The following is a 5355-nucleotide window of genomic DNA, read 5'->3' as shown; positions in this document are numbered from 1 at the left end:
TTGTATATACGTAGTATAATTATTTTTTTTCATTTAATATATTATATTATACGATTTACCGAACATAGAACATATACTTTCTCTATACTAAAAATTAGTCCAACCACACTTATTATTATTAGGTTATTTTATTTCAATCTTACCATTTTTATTGACATAAAATAAAAAGAAAGCTGTAGCTATCAACAAGTATCTTCCTTTCTATTTTAAATATTTTCTGCATGCAGTATGTTAGCAAATAGAAAAAGCAAATGGAAGAAAATAATAATAATAGAAATGAACAATTCAACATTCGACAAGGGTATAAAATTTAGACAAGAGGTTAATTATGCTATATATATATTATTTAGGGTAAATTGCGTACTGAAATAAACTAAGCGCAGTCTAAAATTACTCAGATTCTCCAAAATAAAATTTCTTTTGTGAATGTCCCAATACACATTTTTATATACATCGAATTTAATAAATTCAATTTACAGAAAATAGTACTAAATCAAATTAAGTAGATTCAAATTGCATGCAACCTGAAAAAGGCTATAAATCGAAACAATAAGCTTCCAATTAGAAATGACCATAAATTAAAACAATTACGTTCGATTTATGAAGGCATGTAAATCGAATCAAATGAGTTCGATTTAGGCACGTGAAGCAAGTTCATGGTAAATCGAAATCCATAGATTCGATTTACAAGCATTTTGCATCCCAAGTAGTTCGAATCCAATGGATTCGATTTATGCTCGTTCACCATATATAAACAAATCAAATTTCATTCATTTGAACTACAAACAAAACGAATCCCACACCTAACCCCACCACTCCAGAGCCGAGATTTACGGATAGCCGCTAAGAAAAGATCGAAGCTGGAAACATGGAAGACGACCCGAATCGTCTATATTAACTAGATGGAGTCGTGCATATTGCTAGCGCCATCCACCTCGAGGTTAATGAAAAAAGTTTCCTTTTTTAAGCATATAATATTTATTCTATTAATCTTAACATGTATGGTGTAGTAGTTTATTAGAGTCTATAATTAGAGATTAGGATTTAAAATATTTTTTTAATTAAACTGCATGGTATAGACTAGTGAGTAATTAGGTGGTTAGATTTTGATAAGTGGAGATGATAACTAAGAAGGTTGTTTTGGAATGTAAGATATGTTAGATTTTTAAAGTTCTTATTCTTATGTGCGACAAGACTTAGTTAATGAGTAGCAGCAGAAAAAAAATTTCTTAATTTCTTTGACTTAGATAGTTATGACTAGAGATGTGAGGAAAGGTTAGATTTTTTTAAGTTTTTTAATAATTTTCTGTTATTGTAAACAAGTTTTTAAAGAAAGATCATGTCGTGTTTATCGTTTTCATGTTTTTCGCTTGTTGAAGATTATATTGTGCATGTTGTGATAAGGAATTTTCTATCTTTGTGCAGCTCCATCGCTGCATCAGCAGCATGAGACGGAAACACAGTATGTCGTTGAATGATAGGATCGTTTCGTACTTACAAATGGCAGGATTATACCATCTTGCGAGATTGAATGAGACATGGTTTCGATTGGACCAGCCATTGGTCAGTGCATTCGTGGAGAGATGGCGGCCTGAGACGCACACTTTTCACATACCGTTCGGGGAGTGCACGATCACGCTCCAGGATGTGGCATACCAGTTAGGGCTCCCGATCGACGGTCAGTATGTTAATGGATGTCTTACGGATTTTGCGCGATATGTTGAGGGAGGCCGGCCAGCGTGGGTATGGTTTGAGGAGCTGTTGGGTGTTTTGCCTCCTACGAACTGCATCGACAAGTTCATGGTGAAGTGTACATGGTTTCAGGAGACATTTAGTGAGCTGCCGCAGGGGGCAGATGATGAGACAGTTAGGAGGTATATCCGTGCGTACATCATGATGCTCCTATCCACACTGTTGTTCGGGGATAAGTCGGGTACCCGCTTCCACATTCGTTGGTTACCCTATGTTGTCAGGCTAGAGGACATGGGTCAGTACAGCTGGGGGTCAGCTGCCCTGTCATGGCTATTCAGATGCATGTACCGTGTGACAAACAGAAATGTTGTTAAGTTGGCAGGTCCACTGCAGCTCCTCCAGTCGTGGATCTTCTGGAGATTTCCTGGTTTTCGGCCAGATGGATTTGATGTCTTCCACTGGCCGTTGGCGTCCAGGTATTCTCCCTTCAACTACGTATTGTGTATCTAAGAATATATGAGGGTTTACTTTATTATTAATTAAATATTGTGCATTTCAAATGGTCAGGTTATCAGCCGACGTTGAGTGACAAGGGGCCTCGTGTAGTGCATTGGAGACTTAGGATAGATTTACTCCAGCATGGGGATGTGAGTATCTTTTGTTTTAACTCTGACGATAAGTAAATTAGTATTTACATCTTTTACAATTTATGGTGACTAACGATAACTACTTATATGCACAGTTCTATAGAACAATTTCTCCACCTGTTTGACGCCAAGCAGACCTAGTTTCTAGAGTATAGTATTCTTAAACTCGGCAAAACTCGTGGAAGGTTTGAGAAAAACACTCAACGGGTCCTTATCAGTAAACTTAATACCTGATCGCGTTTTTTTCTTAATGGACCCTCTATAGTGCACAAGAACTACAAAACTCTCATCACTAGCCATTATGAATCTCACTATTCTAAAAATTTTACGTTATATAGAGATCAGTTATGTGGAAATCGAATTAAATTGATTCGATTTAATCACATATTGAAACAAACACTAAATCGAATCCATTTTATTCGAATTACCTTGTTGTTCTCGAATCCTTGTAAATCAAACTCATTTGGTTCGATTTACATGCATTCATAAATCGAATGCAATTGTTTCGATTTATGGTCATTTCTAGTTCGAAACTTATTGTTTCGATTTATGGCCTTTCTCAGGTTGCATGCAAAATTCGAATCTACTTGATTCGATTTAGTACTATTTTCTGTAAATCGAATTTATTAAATTCGATTTACATAAAAATGTGTCTTGGGACATTTTCACGAAAAAAATTTCGTTTTGAGAAATCTGAGTATTTTTGGGCTTCACTTGATTTATTTCAGTAATTTACCCTATTATTTATGTATTTCAATAATTTTTTCTTTTGTATAATTTAGACAAGAGTATAATTTTTCAAGAGTTTAAAATTGCTTTTCTTTTATATTTATTTATTTTAACGAATTTAAAGATTGAATTTTAATATAACAAATAATAAGATTTAAAGATTGAAGCATTGAAGATATAAAAAAATATTAATATTTTAGCTAAAGACTTAGCGTATTATTTTAAATTTTGTATTCATTTGATGCCCCCCACTTCATGAAATTAAATTTTTGGTTCCCCCACAGAGAACAAGAACCCTTACGCATGTATCGTTGACGGCAACTAAGTTTAAAACCTATCCAAGCCAAGTCAATTCAATAACTCCGAGTTGTAATGATGATTTCGGAGAAGACCATGACTATCACATTCGACAACAAATGTACGAAGTGTTTTATTTGTTTGAGATGGTGAAAGATCAAGCATCTTACTAGAAAAGTCCAGGTATTGCATAGAAAAATATGTGGTGATAGAAAACTAGACCAAAATAATTTTGTGCGGTTGACTCTTTATTCTTTTTTGGTCTGAAGAAGTTTTCAAGAAGTGGAAGAAAATACTAAGTAAAATCATCAATAATAGATGAATAGATATGTCTTTATGGTGTATTATTGATAAGGATTGTTACGAAATAGTTGTGCATTATTAGAATGATACATGTTATGGTGACTATTTGTAAGAGCAAGCTAAGGTAAGGAGAAGAATAGATTATTGCAACAATTAGAGCTAAACGTGAATAGAGTTGTAATAATAATGCACGAGTTGTATTGATATTCTGTAACAATGCATGAATTAAAATTCTTCTATTTATTTTTTATTTTATGAAATGTACCCGTATCAAGAAAAAATGATCACGTCTCATAGGATCTACAACAGTAATCTTGCCTGAGAAATAGCTCGGCCTTAATTTCTGGAAGTCAGCCGAGCTATATGCTGCAAGGTTGGACGTCTGTCCCTCAGGGTCCGAGCTTCTGGTGTTCCTTGTAGGTATGAGAGCACGAGCAATACAGAGCGGGTGGAGTGTACCTGCAAAGGCACTCCGATGCTTAAGTCAGTTCTAGTGTTCAGTTCAGAATGAATGAGAAAAAGATACTTTACCTTGCTTTTATAGATATTTAATCGTCCGTTATATTCTAGATGATTATTTGACCGTTCTTGATAATTGGTTTCGTAACCGACTTTATTCATACCGTTTGAGACGTCGGTTATGATATCATTAATTTTGCCGAGTTATAATTCATAAGGGCCGATCAATAACGGCAAAGACGAGTTATGATGATGGTCGGTTATGATTTGTATTAATGGTGACCATATCACAGCCCCCAAGCTTAGCCTGAGGAGGATTTTAATGAAGCAGGTTGAGCTTTACTTTTTGATGAGTTATAACTCGGCTTGTGTGGGTTAGTGGATGAGCCCCCAGATCAACTTACTTCATTAAAAGATGGTTCAGTGTTTTGAAATGTGGGTACGTGGGGAGTCGTGTCCGTTATTTCCTGATGAAAGAGAAGGAATAATGGTTGCATTTAATTTTTGCGGTTTCCCAATGTTTGGTTCACTGTTTGATGTGGCTTTGGGAGTGGGGGGTGATTATTTGGAACATTTTGTCCCTTTAATTCTTCGAATCTCTTCAGATTTTTCTGGGTGTTTTGTTGGCTGTTGGTTATATGCTTGCTTCTTTGGAGAATGAGTAAGAGAGGTATGAGTCTCCTTTTCTCTTTCTGATCCATTTCTGTGTTTTCTCCTGTGTTTTTCCTTCTTTCTTTTCTTCTGCTACTGCCTTTCGATCTAATGGGGTTTGAGAAAGAGAAAAAGGATAGGGTGGATTGGTCGTATGATTGGGTAGGGGAAGATGTTAAATCACGGGTGTCACTTTTTTCTGATGAAGCCGCGGTGAGGGAGGTGGATGTGAATAAAATAGTGAGGGTAGGTTCCGGAGTCAAGGTGGAGTTGTTACCGTGTAGTGTGGATGATAGGGTTTATCACCGAGAGTGGGAGTTTGGGTTCTTTTACATGCATAGCTGTGTGCTTGAAGAGTTGCGGGTTAGGCTTCCGTTTACGGAGTTTGAGTGTCAAGTTCTTAAGCAGCTCAACTGTGCTCCCTCACAGCTTCATCCAAATGGGTGGGCTTTCCTTCGATCTTTTGAGGTTTTGATGGAGTTTCTGGAGGAAGTGCCGTCTGTGGATTTGTTCTTTTCTTTATTTCAAGCTAAAGGCGTTTGGAAGGGAGGTTGGGTAAACTTCAATAGCACTCCGG

Source organism: Arachis ipaensis, chromosome B06 (genome assembly GCF_000816755.2).
Source record: "Arachis ipaensis cultivar K30076 chromosome B06, Araip1.1, whole genome shotgun sequence".
In the NCBI taxonomy this organism is placed as follows: Eukaryota; Viridiplantae; Streptophyta; class Magnoliopsida; order Fabales; family Fabaceae; genus Arachis; species Arachis ipaensis.
Note: the sequence above shows the minus strand (reverse complement) of the source record.